The sequence below is a fragment of the Oryctolagus cuniculus genome, chromosome 1, assembly GCF_051225735.1.
Source record: "Oryctolagus cuniculus isolate XC-2025 breed Fujian yellow rabbit chromosome 1, ASM5122573v1, whole genome shotgun sequence".
NCBI classification, from domain to species: Eukaryota; Metazoa; Chordata; class Mammalia; order Lagomorpha; family Leporidae; genus Oryctolagus; species Oryctolagus cuniculus.
This window is the reverse complement of record NC_142867.1, coordinates 20411131-20427895: the sequence shown is the minus strand read 5'-3', so window position 1 is coordinate 20427895 and position 16765 is coordinate 20411131. Positions and strand designations below refer to the sequence as shown.

The window sequence follows — 16765 nt, the reverse complement described above, 5'->3', positions numbered from 1 at the left end:
AGGCGCAATTTACCAGCAAAATTCGCCCCTTTCAGCATTCCGTTCTCTAAATTTGGGTAAACGTGTATGCTTGTGTAGTCGCTACCATGGCCAAGACCGAAAGTTTCTAGAATGTTCCCTATACCCCTTTGTAACCAGCCCCTTCCCCCAACCCAGGCCTTGGCAGCCTCTGGTCTGCTTCCTTCCTGCAGTTCTGCCTCTCCCGCGATTGTCACAGGAGCAGAACGGGGCCTGCGCCTCTGGCTGCCAGCACTCAGCAGGATGCGCTGGGGTTTGTACAACAGTGAGGGCGCCCGTGGCAGCCATTTGTCCCTTTCCTCCGATTGTTGGGGGCTGCACGCACCAGACTCTTCATTCACGGCAGGTTGAAGAACGTCGGGCTTGTTTCCGGGTCTCAGTGACCATGAACCCAACACTGTGCGGACAGGACCTTCCACGGCTCCTGGGTTGCAAGGCAAGGCCGTGTGTGCGAGACACTGCCACGCTGTCTCCCAGAGCGGCTGTGTGCGCCGTGGGCACTGCCATCGCCAGCGCAGCGGGGTTGCAGCTGCTCTGTGTCCAGGCCAGCGCCTGGCGTCGTCAACAGAAAGACTCAGGCGAGACCGAATCAGAACAAAGTAGCGTCTCCCCAGGGCTCTCGGGCTGCAGAGGGCTGTGTGACCTGGGAGACCCTGGATGGGCTCGCTCACCTCTGCCCCTCTGTGGCCTGCGCCCCAGCCCCTCTGCCACACCCCTTGCCACTCCAGGGCCCATTCTCCCACCTGAGGCCTCTGCGTGGGTTCCCCTACCCTACTGGCGCTGGATCACCACTGGTTATGGTTGTAAATGGTTTGTGTGTTTCCTAGAGGTTCGTGTTTCTGAAGCTTCGTTCCCAGTGTGGAGATGTTACCACGTGGGGGCCCTTTAAGAGGTGGGGCCCAGCCAGCTGGAGGTTGTTGGGCTGTTGGGGGCTGTCACCCTCAATGGGATTGCTATAGTTTCCACAGAACACCAGGCTCTCTCTGGCTTCCTCCGTTTCTCTTTTCTTTCTTTCTTTCTTTCTTTCTTTCTTTCTTTCTTTCTTTCTTTCTTTCTTTCTTTCTTTCTCTCTCTCTCTCTCTCTCTCTTTCTTCCTTTCTTTCTTTCTTTCTTTCTCTCTCTCTCTCTCTCTTTCTTTCTTTTAAGATTTATGTATGTATTTATTTATTTGAGAGCCAGAGTTACAGAGAGAGGTAGAGACAGAGAGAGAGGTCTTCCATCTGCTGGTTCACTCCCCAGATGGCTGCAAAGGCCGCAGCTGTGCTGATCTGAAGCCAGGAGCCAGGAGCTTCTTCCGGGTCTCCCACGTGGGTGCAGGGGCCCTAGCACTTGGCCATCTTCTACTGCTTTCCCAGGCCACAGCAGAGAGCTGGATTGGAAGTGGAGCAGGCGGGACTTGAACCAGCGCCCATATGGGATGCTGGCACAGCAGGTGGCTGCTTTACTGGCTCTGCCACAGCACCCGCCCCTGACTCAGCTTTGACCCCTTGTGTTAACACCCACAGTCACCATGACACCGTCTGCACTCGGGGCCCGTACCAGAGGCCACACTGATGGGGTCTTTTCTCATACTTACAGCGTCAACACTTTGAGCTGAGACACCTCTTTGCCTTATAAGCTACCTGGCCTTGGGTATTTTGTTACAGTAACGGAAAGTGGATAAAGACGCTGGCTTCTCCACCTTCAGACTTGGGCCTGAATGTTCCTCCCTCGGCTGACTCTCCTAACACCTGCACTCAGTCTGGGAGACCGGCAGGCTGTCTCCCAGCACCCGTGGTTTTCCTCTGTGGCAACCAGGAGTGTGTGCTTATTCCTGCGAACCCGAGAGGAAGGTCCATCTCTCCTCCTCCAGGAGGCACAGCCCATGGAAGTGGAGCAGCTGGGACTCTATCCGGCATCCATACGGACCGCAGTGCTGCAGGCAGAGGGATAACGTCCTACGCCACAGTGCCAGCCCCAAGTTAAGCTTTCTTATTGTCCTTTTATGGTGCATCTATGGGTCAAGTTGGAAAACTTCCTACTACTAAACATTATTTATTAATTTTCAGGCAGTTGGTAGCCTTTTACTTGCTTTTCTATTATTAGTTGCTAGTTTTAGTCTACAGTTAAAGCACACCCTCCAAATGCTTCTCTCTCTCTCTTTTTTTTAGAGGCTTATTTATTTATTCGAAAGACAGAGTTACAAGAGCGAGGAGAGACAGGGAACCTTCATCCACTGGCTCACTCCCCAAATGTCTGCAACAGTCAGGGCTGGGCCAGGCCAAAGCCAGGAGCCAGGAGCTTCTTCCAGGTCTCCCATGTGGGTGCAGGGGTCCAAGGACTTGGGCCATCTTCTACTGCTTTCCCAGGTGCCTTAGCAGGGAGCTGGATTGGAAGTGGAGCAGCCGGGACTTGAACCAGCATCCAAATGGGATGCTGGCATCACAGGTGGCGGCTTCAGCTGCTACGCCATGACGCCAGTCCCAGTGTTGCATTCTAACTCGTGCATTCCCCGTGTGAAGATCAGACCAGGGCCATGGGCTTGCCTGCCGCCTCAGACATGGATCGTTCCTGTGTGGGAGGAAAATTCAAAGTCCTCTCTGCTGGCTATGCTGAAATATCCAGGTCATTTTTGTCGAATGCAGGTTCCCTCCCATCCAACAGACCCCTGTACCCACCAGCCCTCTCTGTCTCCCTCCCTCCCCCAGCCCCTCCCCCAGCCCCCGTCTCCAGGAACGCCATTCGTTCTCTGCCCTGAGGTCACCTTTTTTTCTGTAAAGCTCCCATAGCTAAGTGAGGACACGCCATGTTTGTCTTTCTATGCCCGTTTTATTTCACGAGACTCGGGGTCTCCCAGTTCCATCCATGTTGCTACCAATGACAGGGTCGCATTGTGTGTGTAACCCGCATTTCCTTGTCCACTCACCTCCCCGGGGACAGCCAGGCTGCTGTCAGGTCTTAGCTACGGTGAGCAGGGTCACAGGAGTGTGGGGCTGTCTCTTCCACGTCCCGATTTCGGCTTGTTCAGGGGCCTCGCCCTGCTCTGCCTGGTGGCCCCACGCGTTTACGTCCCACCCACGCCGGTTGTAGGTCCCACAGCAGGCAGTCCGGGGGGGGGGGCTGCAGCGAGAGGGGGCGGGGTCTCGTCACACTCGGGCCTCTGCACCAGTGTCGGACTTCCTGCTTCCATGCTGAACCTCAGCATGATCCCCGGATGCACAGCAACCTAGCGGCCAGCTCTGGCCCAGCCGCGTGACCTGGGTGCGTTATCTGCCTCTGTAGCGGATGCTGACCTCCAAAAGGTGTGTCTTTGAGGCCAGTGTTGTGGCACAGGGGGTTGAGCCGCCACCTGGGACACCCACATCCCATGTCAGAGGCTGGTTCGAGCCCCGGCTACTCGGGTCTAGATCCAGCCCCACACTGGTGCACCCAGGAAGTACTGGGCTCCTGCTATCCGCGTGGGGGACCGGGATGGAGTTCCAGGCTCCTGGCTTTGGCCTGGTCAGCCCCAGCTCTTGCAGGCATTGGGGGAGTGAACCAACAGATGGAAATAAAGGTGGGGGGTGGGGTGGGCGTGGTCTATGCAAGCTGAGCCACAGGGCTGGGCGCCCGCGGGGGCTCCCGGAGTTGATCCCCGTGGGGAGGTGACTGTATGGAAGTGAGCCCTTGGGTGTCAGTAAGCCAAGGGCAGCTTGGTGTGTCCAGGTGGGCCCAGCGTCCCATGGCAGCTGGGACACGAAAAAAGGCCTGGAGCAGAGACACACACGGAGGAAGTGGCCCCACGGGGACGGGGTCAGAGACTGGCGTGGTGCAGGGGCCACCGGAAGTGGAGGAGGCCAGGACGGCTTCTCCCCCAGCGCCTGCAGCGGGAGCAGGGCCCTGCTGCCACCTCCGCCACTCAGGTCTGGCCGCCAGAGCTGCTGGGGGCAGCCCCCAACAGAGGCCCCTTCACGACCCGGGGAGACGGGCCCTGTTGTCAGCCCCATTTTGTAGGTGGGGGGGCAGATCTTCTCTCTCTGCATCCTGCCTCCCCCGGAAGCCCTCCATGCTGCCCACCCCAAGGGACAGCACCGCGGGCCTGGGCCGCCCACGACAGACCGCACCTCCACAGCCTTCACTCCTCACGCCTCAGAAGATGGGGCGGGGCTCGGCACAGCGGTTAAGGCACTGCACGGGATGCCAGCATCCCAGAGCAGGCCCCGCCACGTTCCCTATTCCAGCGGGTGACAGCTCAAGTCCTTGGGCCCCTGCCACCCACATGGGACACCTGGTTGGAGCTCAGGACGCCTGGCGTTGGCCTGACCCAGCCCCAGCTCTTGCTGTCAGTTGAAGAATGAGCCAGCGGCTGGAAGGTCCCTCTCTATCAACCTTTCAAACCCCACGCAGAAGAAGAATAAGACGACGCTGCAAGGTGCACCTGCTCCAGGCCGGCCGCGCCGGGAGCCCCCGCAATGCTGGCTCAGTTCCCAAAGCCAGCCGTGGGGCTCCCCTAAGCCTCGGGGCATCACCCAGGCACGGCTCGGGGCCGCGAGGGGTCGCTTCCCCTTCTCACCAGTCGGCTTTTGTGGTCCAGACCTGTTTCTGCGAGGAGCCATTTGCTGGTGGGAGTTTCGGGAATCCTCTTGCTGGCTTTGGCAAGTGTCTCCTGGCAAACGCTGTTCTTCCTTGTGGTTTAGCTTTGGCCCCTGGCCTGGCCCCAGACCCCGGAGCCGCCCAGGAGAACCGCTCTCCTGAAAGACCAGGAGACTGGGGCTCGGGGTTCCAGTCCCAGCACCGCCCCCCGCCCTCCTCCTCTGACCCCACCCTCCTCCTCCGACCCTGCCCTCCTCCTCTGACCCCACCCTCCTCCTCTGACCTTGCCCTCCTCCTCTGGCCCCTCCCCTCCTCTGACCCCGCCCTCCTTCTCTGGCCCCGCCCTTCTGACCCGCCCAGTCGCCCCGCGGGTTCCCCAGCGTCCCGCACAAGCCCAGCTCTCAAGCCCCGACAGCTCCTTATTCCCGGAATTCTGGGAAGCCGCTTGGAGATGCCCTCTGCACAAGCGCTGACCTTGACCTTCGCTGCGGCCTGCCCCCACAGCCTGACGGCGAGGCTCAGTTGATGGCTGCCCAGGGCACGGCCTCCCTGCCCGCTGTCGGGCCCGCGCAGCTTCGGCAGTGGTCGTGGGCTCCCTGAAGGAGCAGCCAGCCAGCGCTTGCTGTCTTAGGGTTCTCGGTGTCTGAGGAAGAGCCTGGCCGCTGTGGGAGCCCACTTCCCCCATCCTGAGGACGAGGCTGCGGGGACAAAGGAAGCCCGTCCTTCCCCATAAATCAATCTGTGGGATCCAGGAAACCGGGAGGAATGGGGACCGGGGCTTCAGAAGGGCGGGCTCTTGCTGCCCTCTGGTGGACAAGATGTTGAATGGCACTTCATCATTTCCGGCTCTGCAAACTAAAACTTCTGAAAGGAGAGTATTCAGTGGCCACAGAGAAGGGTCCCTGTCTTGTCCATTCGGGGCTGAGGCTGCCATCTACTCCCCGGGTGTCCTTGGCATGGGTCAGGCCCCTGGGAGACTCCACTGCCTCGTCTGCGAAGCGGGCGTGGTACTGTCCACCAGCTTGGGACTCTTACAGAGCGGAGGCCCTGCTCTGAGTCCTGGCTGCCTCCTCGGGGAGGCAGCAGGTGAGGGCGCCAGCGCTTGGGAGACCGGATGGAGGTCCAGGCTCCTGCCTGGGCACGTGAGAGAGAGGCAGCGGCTGGGCTCCCTGTCTCTCTGCCTTCCAAATAAAGTGACGATAACAGAAACCTTTAAGCACCTCCCACCTGGAGGATTAATTAATTAATAATTGTACAAGTGGTGGTGCGGAGCGGAGCCCTGTGGCTGGCAGTCCACTCTGCAGGCACAGGAGGCCGCCACAGGCATGAACGGAAGAGCCACAGAGGGGAAGATCAGGGACCAGTGAGGGGCGGCTCAGACCGCGGGGCTTGGAAACTCAAACGCGTTTTGCTCTCTGGCTCTTTACCAGGAATGCCGGCTGAGCTTTGCCTTTTCCAGTGAAGAAACTTTGGCATCTCGCAGAACGCCAGGGCAGCTCCGTCGGCCCTCTCTCCCTGTCACAAGGTGGCAGCCTGAGTTCCGGGCGTTGCATTTACGTCCAATCGACACTCAGGCCAGGAAGTACCAAGCAGGAAGAAGAGAACTTCTTTGTATCACTTCTTTGTTTTTTCTCCCCAGTGAGGAAATGTTTCCCAGAAGCCCTGCGGGAGGCTTCCCCTAATCTCATTGGCCCGGAGCTAGCTCATATGAGGAACCGTGGGCCAACCCCTGGGATGGGGGTGACTCTGACTGCTTTATCCCAAAGGGGCTGCACAGAACCTGCCCTTTCTGATTACAGACATAATTTAACATGAAAGGGCCTTGGTATTTCAAACAAACAAGATCAGCGTTCTGTTAGCTGAGTCGGTGCGGCTCCTCCTCTCCCGGGCGCTTGATCCCGAGAACTTGAACTGCAGGGCTGTTTCGCTGTCTTGTTGGCTTGCACGCCCGCTGGGCTGCAGAGTGAAGTCCTCAGGAGGGTTTTGCCGCTCTGCCCTCTCTTCTCCCAGTTTTGCTTGGCTGCAGGCGTTGCCGTTCCCGGGGCACGGGGAGGGGAGGTGCAGGCAGGACTCCGGCGAGGGTCCCCAGCCTCCTCACAGCTGAGAGCACCCCGCCCCAGGATGGTCAGGCTGGGTTCTTCCAGGCCCCCGAGTGGCTCCTCAGTTCCCTGCAGCTCGGAGCCGAGCGGGAGCCGGCCGAGGGCGCGGGGCTCGGAGTGCCAAGTGGAAAGTTTTGTAGGCGAATTGAAAAGCAATTTCACAGGGACTCAGATCCGAAATCAGAGCCCCCTGGTTGTTAGAGAGGGAGGGAGCTGCTGTTACACACACGGACGCACACACGTACACACACACGCAGTGCACACTCACACACTCTCTCACACACACATGCACACACTCACACTCCCACAACACTACATATCCACTGTCATGCACACACACACCCACACACTCACACATGCACACACGTGCATGCACACACACACACTCACACACACGCAGTGCACACTCACACACTCTCACACACACGCACACACACACTCACATATCCACTCTCATGCCCACACACCCACACACAGTCACACACACTCACACATGCACACACACTCCCACAACACTACATATCCACTGTCATGCACACACACCCCCACACACTCACACATGCACACACATGCACTCACACACACGCACACTCACACACCCATCGCGGAAGCAGACAGGCAGCCAGCAGAGCCCACACAGCCAACAAATACTGGGTCTGAGGCCCAAGGAGAGGAGCAAAATGCTGATCTGGCCTCTCCACAGCAAGCAGAGGGTAAGGCAGAGAGCGAAGGGAGGGGTTGGCGAGGCCCCGAGAGGGAGGCGTGGCCCCGAGAAGGAGGCGCGGCCCCAAGAGGGAGGCGTGGCCCCGAGAAGGAGGCGCGGCCCCAAGAGGGAGGCGTGGCCCCGAGAGGGAGGCGTGGCCCTGAAAAGGAGGTGTGGCCCCGAGAGGGAGGTGGGGCCCCAAGAGGGAGGCATGGCCCCGAGAAGGAGGCGTGGCCCTGAGAAGGAGGCGTGGCCCCGAGAAGGAGGCGTGGCCCTGAGAAGGAGGTGTGGCCCTGAGAGGGAGGCACAGCCCCAAGAGGGAGGCGTGGCCCCGGGGAAGGAGGCGTGGCCTTCCAGCAAAGCCTCCCTGCTGTTGGGTGGGGCCCCCGGCCGGTGCTTTCTGAACACTCTGCCCCTGGGGTCTTTGCCAGCCGCCTGCCCTCATCCGGGTCAACCACCGTCTGATTGATATTTGTCCTGGCTCTTTGAAGAGAGACAGCCTTGACATAACTTTTATCAGGGTGCACTGTTCTCAGGGTTCTGTTTCATCCTTAGTTCTTGATCTCTGACGGAGCCGTAAATTGAAGGCTCAGTGCTCGCTTTGCAGGTGTAAGTGCATGGACTTGGTACTAAGTCTGGTTTCAGGCAGCCCCTGGGGGAGGGAAGTCTCCGCACACAAGCCCCAAGGGCACAGGGGAGCAGAGGAGACCCAGGGCAATGAACCCAAGTTCCCCCAAGCAAGAGGAGGTGGGCTTCACTCGGGCAGTCCTGAGCCCCGAGTCCCTCCCCCCCACCCCCGTAATTCCGGCCGCCCCCTCCCTCCCCGCCCCCTCCCTCCCTGTCCTATGGAAATGAAAATGCTGACTCAAGTTTGGCGGGTTCCCTGGAGCAGGTGCAGGCCAGGGCCTGGTTCCCGCCAGCCTGCTGCACCTGCTCAGGACTCGGATGACAAGTGAGCAGGGCAGGCAGGCGGCTCCCCACCCCCACCCCTCTCGAGATTCTGAGCCTTCCAGAAGGCACAGGTGTTGAGAAACTGGCAAGGGTCTTCCACAGTGAGCCCCATGCCTCCCGGGCGGGGATGGCAGGTGCCGGCCGCGGAGGGCTCCCAGGGAGGAGAGTGGGGCATGTGAAGGGCTCCGTCCTGGCCGTGGTCCAGGCCAGTCATCCGTCCTTGGTCCTCCTGGAAGAGCTGACAGGTGTCTAACAACCGAACGAATGGGTCTGTGTCCGCATGCCCTTGCGGGAGTGGCTTCTGCTGCCTGCAACCAAGGCCGATGGCCCGAGCCACACGGAAGTGCCTGGCGGGTCCCCACGGGGCGCTAGGTGTCGTTCTGAGAATGTGACTACTCCACGGAGGGAGCGAGCCCTCGGCCCTGCTCTAGCGAGCCCCGACTTCGCTCCCTTGGGAGTGAACCCTCCGAACCCCCGTGTCCTGGGGGCAGAAAACTTCATTTTGCCAAGGCGAGGCAAGGCTACCATCAGGCTTCCTCACACTCAGTGAATTAAGGCGTCTTCCCCAAGCCCCGGCCCCCCAGCTGCCCTCCCGCGAGCAGCACCCACTTCTCCTCACTCAGCTCCGCCCACAGGCACCCACTTCTCCTCACTCAGCTCCGCCCACAGGCATCCAAGGCTGATGGGACTGGCTGCTGTGTGGCTCTAATTCCTCTACCCCCACGGCCATCACAGCGGCTGCCTCTGTCCTCCCTCACTCACCTGGTCCCCACTTGTCACTCTGCGTGCCCTCCCCAGCTTCTCCAGCCAGCTCTCGCTGCCACGTGGGGTTCTAGAAAATTCTCAGATCCGGTTTGGGGTGGCGTGGGTCTCAGGTCCCCTGCATGGCAGCTCCACCATGGGGCTCTGGCTCTGTGCCCACCGCTGCTCTTCCTGGAACAGGAGGCGTGGCCTCTGGGGGTCTCCAACCTCCCCGGACCCCAGGCCTTGTCCCAGGGCCCTAGCACCTGACTTCCGGCCACACCTCCTCCAATCTTCTTCCACCCGCTCACCTCCTGAGTGTGAACTTGGGGCACAAAAACATTGTTCCTTGAATGTTCTCTTCTCCTGTATGGTGTAGAATAAAATCCAAGCTCCAAGTCTCCCAGACCGGCCTGGAGTTCTCAACATGTGTGGAAGAATGTGTCCAGCAGCTATCTGTGGGACACCTGCTAGGACAGACACTCTGCAGGGTGGGAAAGCAGCAGGGACGGACAGATGGACACTTGCCTGCCAGCTGGAGGAGAGGAGTCAATACCCCCAGGTGGCAGCCAGTGGTGGGTTCCTTTCAAGAGTGATGATGCTTTGCAGACACCGGGGGCGGCTGCTGTGGCTCACTTGGTTAATCCTCCGCCTGCGGCGCTGGCATCCCGTATGGGCGCCGGGTTCTAGTCCCGGCTGCTCCTCTTCCAGTCCAGCTCTCTGCTGTGGCCCGGGAGTGCAGTGGAGGATGGCCCAGGTGCTTGGGCCCTGCACCCGCATGGGAGACCAGGAGGAAGCACCTGGCTCCTGGCTTCGGATCGGCATGGGTCTGGCTGTAGCTGCCATTTGGGGGGAGAAACAATGGAAGGAAGACCTTTCTCTCTGTCTCTCTCTCTCACTGTCTAACTCTGCCTGTCAAATTAAAAAAAAAAAAAGAGTGCTGATGCTTTGCAGACACCAAAGGGAGTGAGGACACAGAGTGGCGGGACAGCAGCAAGGGGCCTTGTGAAGCAGGAGCACGGCGCTGGCAGCCTCGGCTTCCTGGGCTGCTCTTTCTTGCTTTTTTTTTTTTTTTTTAAGATTTATTTATTTATTTGAAAGTCAGAGTTACACAGAGAGAGAAGGAAGGGCAGAGAGAGAGAGGTCTTCCATACGCTGGTTGACTCTTCAACTGGCTGCAACGGCTGGAGCTGTGCCGATCCGAAGCCAGGAGCTTCTTCCAGGTCTCCCACGTGGGTGCAGGGGCCCAAGGATTTGGGCCGTCCTCTACTGCTCTCCCAGGCCACAGCAGAGAGCTGGATGGGAAGTGGAGCAGCCGGGACTCGAGCTGGTGCCCATGTGGGATGCCGGCACTGCAGGCGGTGGCTTTCCTGGCTATGCCATCAGGCGGGCCCGAGTGCTCCGAGCTGGATGCGTGTGCTGCAGTTTATTTCACCTCAGTAGGGATGAAGGAACCACAGATGCTTCAGATTCAGGACGAGCGGCTCCCCCACGCTTGGGGCAGCTCGTCCGTGGGCGCCCCACTACCGCTTGGCCAAAGCTCCAAGGGCCGCCTGCTTCCAGGAGGGGGCGAGGCGGAGCCCAGGCTGTTCCAAGAAGCCTCCCTTGAGTTCAGGCTGCTGCGCCCCCGGCCCAGCCTCCAGTTGCTCCAGAGAAGGCCAGGGGAGGAAGTGGGGAGGCGGGGGTTGGTCCTCGGAGAGCTGTCACGCAGGGGTGCACGGCGAGAGTGGGGTTCCGAAGGCCTGCAGGCACCTGGGGAATCCTCTGCAAGTCAGAGGTCAGGTCCAGGCCTCTGCATGGAGGAGGGGCCAAGGGAAAGCTCTGGGGTGGGGATGGGCGTGGCCAAGGTCCAGGATAAGAGGGAGGGCCGGTGGGCTCCCTGGGTGGTGAGAGCCACTGTGAGCCTGCGCCATCCAGATGGGGGAACCGGGGCTCAGGAAGGGAAGGCGTGGTGCCCGAGCCTCGCAGCTGGTGGGCAGGACAGCCAGGATTTGAACTCCCGTCGGCTGATTTCAGAGTCCAGGTTTCCCAACCCCCTATCCCAGGGGCGGTGACAGAACACAGGGTGGGCAGAGCCCCTCGCTCGTCTCCCTCTCAGCACCTCCAGGTGTGAAGGCACCCAGCACACGGTGAGTGCTGAGACATTCTAATACAAATAACTTTTATTAAAACCCAGGGACCTTGTGCTGGCGCTGTGGCATAGCAGGTAAAGCCGCTGCCTGCAATACCGGAAACCTCTATGGGCACAGGTTCGAATCCTGACTGCTCCACTTCTGATCCCGCTCCCTGTTCATGTACCTGGGAAAGCAGTGGAGGGTGGCCCAAGTCCTTGGGTCCCTGTGCCCATGTGGGAGACCTGGAAGAAGCTCCTGGTTCCTGGCTTTAGACAGGCCATTTTGACCATTTGGGGAGTGACCAGCAGATAGAAGACACCTCTCTCTCTCTCTCTCTCTCTCTCTCTCTCTACTTCTCAAATAAAATCTTAAAATAAATAGACACCCATGTCCCATGTCACAGCACCTGGGTTCAATCCCCACCTCCGGCTCCTGACTCAGCCTCCTGCTGATGGAAATCCGAGGAGGCAGTGGTGATGGCTCGGGTGACTGGGTTCCTGACACCCACGCGGGAGACTGGGAGTGCACTCCCAGCTACAGCCCCGGCCCAACCCTGGCCACTGGGAGAGCTTTTGGCCACAAACCAGCAAATGAGAGTTCTCTCTGTCTCTCTGCATCTCAAATAAATAAATAAATAAATGTTTAAATAAACCCCAGGAGCCAGGCAGGCAGGCTGTGCCCCCGCTGGGCTCCCCTGCCCTGGGAAGATGTCAGAATCTGCCAGTAGTAGAGGAAGAAGCAGGCAGAGTGAGTGTTGTCACACTCAGAGTGAGCACTTAGCAAGAAAAAGAGCACGCGTCTGCCCACATTTTTCTAGATTCACATTCTTTTCACTTATTGGAAAGGGAGAAAAAAAATAAGACCAAATGTTAAACACACTCAAAAAAATGAAAAAGTGAGAAATATGGGGGAAGGGGCCCACACTGAGGGCTATGGGGAGGCTGAGAACGCAGTGACACCCGCCGATGTCTGCTGTGGGGAAGCGAAACTGGGACAGAAGCGATTGGAAAAGTAGAATCCTGCAAACTTGGGGGAGCAAGTTCTGTCCAAACACCAAAAGCTGGGAGGGTTGCACAGTGGCGACTGTGTAATGGCCCGGACTCGCCTCCAGGGGGCGATCGACTCCCTGCAGCGCGAAGACGGGGCTGCAGGGCGAAGCGTGGGAAAGTGCGAAGGATTGGGATTAGGGGAGGAGGGTGGGAGGGGAAACCCCAAAACCCGACGGCTCCGCCCACCAGCGCAGGGACTTGAGCAAAGCCAGCTGGAGCCAAATCCAAGCCATGGAAGAGTGACTGTGAAAAATGGAAGGAAGCAAAGAGAGAGAGAGAGGGAGGGAGAGAGAAAGCCATTTGGGAAAGAATCAGACACGCTGGACCTCAGGACCCAGAAGGGAGGTTTTCATCCTCGTGGCCCTCGAGAATGGCTTCTCCCGGAGTGACAGGCTCCTGGGGGAGCGAGTGGAGACGCCGTCCCGAATCGGGGCAACATGTGAAAAGAGACAGCGAGCAAAGGTTTTCGGCTTGCGGGCGCTGGGGCTGACAGGACGTGCCAGCAGCCAGAGAGGACGTGTAATTGAATGAGCGTGACTGGGTTCCAGGAAAGTTTATTTATGGACAATGAAATTTGAATGCATCCGTTAGGAGCATGAAAAGCCAAGCCACGGACCCCGGAGAAAGTCATTGCAAATCGCATCTCACAAAGGACCAAGAAGACTTAAAACTCAACAGTAAGAGCCCAGATAACCCAATTTAAACATTAGCCAGCAGGTCTGGTCTCACCCAAGGAGATAGGCAGATGGCGGATAAGCCTTTGAAAAGAAGACTCACATCATAGGTCATTGCAACTTAATTGCAAGTTAAAACAGCAGTGAGAGCCACTAGTGAAATGGGTGAAATTGACAACAGACAGTGCCAGTGCAGTGAGGATCCAAGCAGTGGGAGCTCCCATTCCTGGCAGGTGGGGGGGACTGCAAACTGGGACAGCCACTTTGGAAGACAATTTAGTGGTTTCTTTCTTTTTTTGGTAAGATTTATTTTATTTTGTTTTAATTATTTGAGAGGTAGAGTTATAGACAGAGAGAGGGAAAGACAGAGAGAAAGGTCTCCCATCCGCTGGTTCACTCCCTAAATGGCCACAATGGCCGATCCAAAGCCAGAAACCAGGAGCTTCTTCCGGGTCTCCTACATGGGTGCAGGGGTCCAAGGACTTGGGACATCCTCTACTACTTTCCTAGGCCATAGCAGAGAGCTGGATTGGAAGAGGAGCAGCCGGGACTCGAACCGGCGCCCATATGGGATGGCGGTACTGCAGGTGGAGGTTTCACTCACTATGCCACAATGCCAGCCCCAGTTTAATGATTTCTTACCAAACTGAGCACACCCTCCCCACACCAGCAAGCAGTCTCACTCCTTGGTATTTACCCAAAGGAGTTGAAAACTCACCTCCACACAGAGGAGCCACGAGGCCACGAGAAAACGTGGAGGAAGCTTCAATGTGGACCGCTGAGTGGAAGACGCCACCGTGCACCGTGCACTGCAGCCGTGTGCCACTCTGGAAAAGGTGCAGCTGCAGAACCTGGAGAAAGATCAGTGGTTCCCAGGGGTTCTGGGGAAGAGGAGACAAATAAGGCTCACGGGGACTTTAGGGCGGTAGTCTCTCCTCTGTGACACCACAGAGGTGGATGCGTGCCATTACGTGTGTGTCAGAACCCACAGGCTGTACAACACCATGCACTTTGGTCCCTAATACCAATCTGCGCTGGTTCATTGGTTGTAACCAATGCATCACCTGAATGCAAGACAATCTTAATAGGAGAACCTGGGAAGGTGGTGGTGGTGAGGGTATATACAGGAATTCTCTGTACTTCCCACTCAATTTTTCTGTAAACTTTGAATTGCTCAAAAATGTCTGTCAATTAAAAAAGATTTAAATTGCATGTCATGTTCAAATGTCAAAAAATATTCCTCTGGTTATTTTCCAGCCATTTAAAAATATGAAAACCATTTATAGCTGTGGCCCATCCAAGAACAGCTGGTGGGTGGATTTGGCTTGCAGGAGGGATCTGAGCAGCCCCTACCCTACATAATCACTTTGCTAAAAATAACTCCCCCTTCAGAGCTTGGGAGCAAAAAGGGCCAGGTGGGGTTGGAGAGACCAACCCCACAGACCAGCCACAAGGACGGGCTGCTCTCTGATGGGCCACTTCATGCCTGTTACACTTTCCACGGTCACATGGCCACACTACAGGCTGGGAGTCCCTTCCCCCCAAGATGCACAGGTATGAGCAAGGGTCCCTGAGTTGGGCTGTCTGGGTTTCAAACTCAACTCTGCTACCTGCTGGCTGAAGCAGCTGCCTTCACCTCTCTGTGCAACATCTCTGGATCTGTAACTAGGTAATGGGCAAAGATCTATCCCCTGAGTGTCAGCTGAATGTAGACCTATGCATTTCCTGGACAGTGCTTTGGTTTGGATATGGTTTGAGAGTATTCCAAGGGTCCTGCATTGAAACTTAATTCCCACTAAGAGGTGTTAAGAGGGTGGGAACTTAACTCAGCTATGGTGTTTAGAGGTGGGCCCTTTGGGAGGTGAGGGGGTTAGATACAATCTCCAGGGGTAGTGTTCACGATTGAACACTGGCGTCTTTATAAGAAGACATACAGGATCAGCAGGTGCACACAGATACACACTCCTGTGTCTTCCCACATGATGCCTCGAGCCACTATGGGACTTTGCCAGCAAGGAGGCCACTGCCAGACGCACCCCCTGAACCTCGGGCCTCCACAACCATGACAAAATAAACTTCTCTGTATTGCAGCCTGCCTCTGGTTTTCATTATAGTAAAGCAACATGGACTAACACAAAAACCTGGTACCAGAAGTGGGGTTGTTTCTTATAATGAACAAACGTGGCAGCAGCTTTGGGACTGGGTGTCAGGCAGAGGTTGAAGAATTTGGAGAAGCAGGCTAGCAAAAGCCTGGAGTATGGTAAGTGGACTATTACAGGCACTTCTGGTGTGGACTCAGAATGCAAACGAGCAGTCTATTGGAAACTGGAGAGGCCACCCTTGTTACGCCACGGCAAAGAACTTGGCTGCATGGAGTGCACGCCTAGAGCTCTATAGGAGGCTGAAAGAGGATGGTGGGCTGATGGAGAAATTTCTGAACAACAGAGGACACAGATCCAGATACGGGTTTTGTTGGCTGCTTTTAGTCAGACTGACGATGAGACAGGGGAGCCAAAGGAAGCAGGGTGGAAAGATTTGAAAAAGTCACAGCCTGGCCAGGGAAGGAGAGAAAAGGAAGCGTGTGAGAATCCCTTGGCTGTAGCAATCATTGGTGGCCAAAGGGAGCCAGTGGCTTCGCATCAGGACAGTTGGGAGAAAGTCCCAAGGGAATCTCAGACATCTGCAAGGTCATCTCCTTCCATCACAAGCTCCGAGACCCCCTCACAGAGAGCTGCTTCCTGGACCCCCAGGGTGCTCTCTCAGGCTCACCACCCAGAAGCCCCCCAGGCAGGATTCTGAATCCTAGTGCTCGGGGGCTACAGCTGCTGCAGCTCAAGCAGGACCCGGGGCAGCTCACACCCGCTGCATACCTTGGTGCCCATCTGCAGGTGCGCAGAAAGCAAGCGTTCCGAGGTCCAGGTGACTCCCACCGAGAGCTTAAGGAAAGCCTGGCGGCCCAGGTGGAAGTTCGCTGCAGGGTCAGAGCCCCCGCCAAGAGGCCCCGATGTGGCAGTGCCCGTGAGATCAGACCGCCCAGGTACGTGGCAGCTGTAAATACACAGCTTAGTGGTCACACAGTGATGACGTCACCTAACGGTGCACTCTTGAAATGCGTCCCACTGTCCAGTGAGGCAGGGCTGTATTTGCCCCCTCACGGTCAGCTGCAGCTGGGCTGGGCGGGGCAGAGCTCCGGCTCCAGGTTGCAGACTGGGCCCACCTCTGCTCCATCCATCCATCTTGTGTCTTCCTCGGGCCAGTGGCTAGTTGGTGTGGGTGGTCTGTCTCTCTTGTCTCACTGGTGCCCAGCGAAAGGAGCAGTGGCTGCTTGGGGTCCCTCACGAGTCTCTTCTCATGGCCGTCGCCGGAGCAGAAGAGGACTCTGAGGCACAGGCAGGGTTCAAATGCTTTTTCTTGTCACGGCCACTGATCAGCGTCCTGTCACGTTCCTCAACCACAGCCAAGTCGCGTGGCAAAACCAAAAGGCAGGGAACTTAGTCTGCCTCCCAGATGGCCATGGACTGGGGTGGACATGGCATTCTATTACGGAACCAGTCATGAGGTCCACGCCAAGACCCCACAGCCCGAGCAGTGAGGAAGACGGATCCACACTCGGCACCTCCACCTCCCCTTGCCTTTTCCCATCCGGAGAAATCCGACCTCTCACCTTTCCCTGGGAGGGAAGGAGAAGAACTGATCGCTTTCCCTAAAAGGATGGAGTGAATTTGCAAAGGCTGTCTTCCAGCAGAAATCTACGAGGACCTTCTAGTACATGCCCTTCCACAGAGGGGATGGTTTGTTTCCACACCTCTATCTGTTATAGATAAATTATAGGCTTGTGTTACTTTTGATAACCTTTCCCAACTGA

General features: G+C 57.4%; 1 long non-coding RNA gene across 1 annotated transcript; it reads right to left on the bottom strand.

Annotated features, from left to right (window-relative positions):
• Positions 1-2158: 2158 nt before the first annotated feature.
• On the bottom strand, positions 2159-3117 carry LOC127484891 (uncharacterized). Its single transcript, XR_016212649.1, has 2 exons — positions 2924-3117; positions 2159-2568 (listed from the first exon to the last, which is right to left on the bottom strand). It is a non-coding gene; the product is annotated as an uncharacterized LOC127484891 (long non-coding RNA).
• Positions 3118-16765: the final 13648 nt, after the last annotated feature.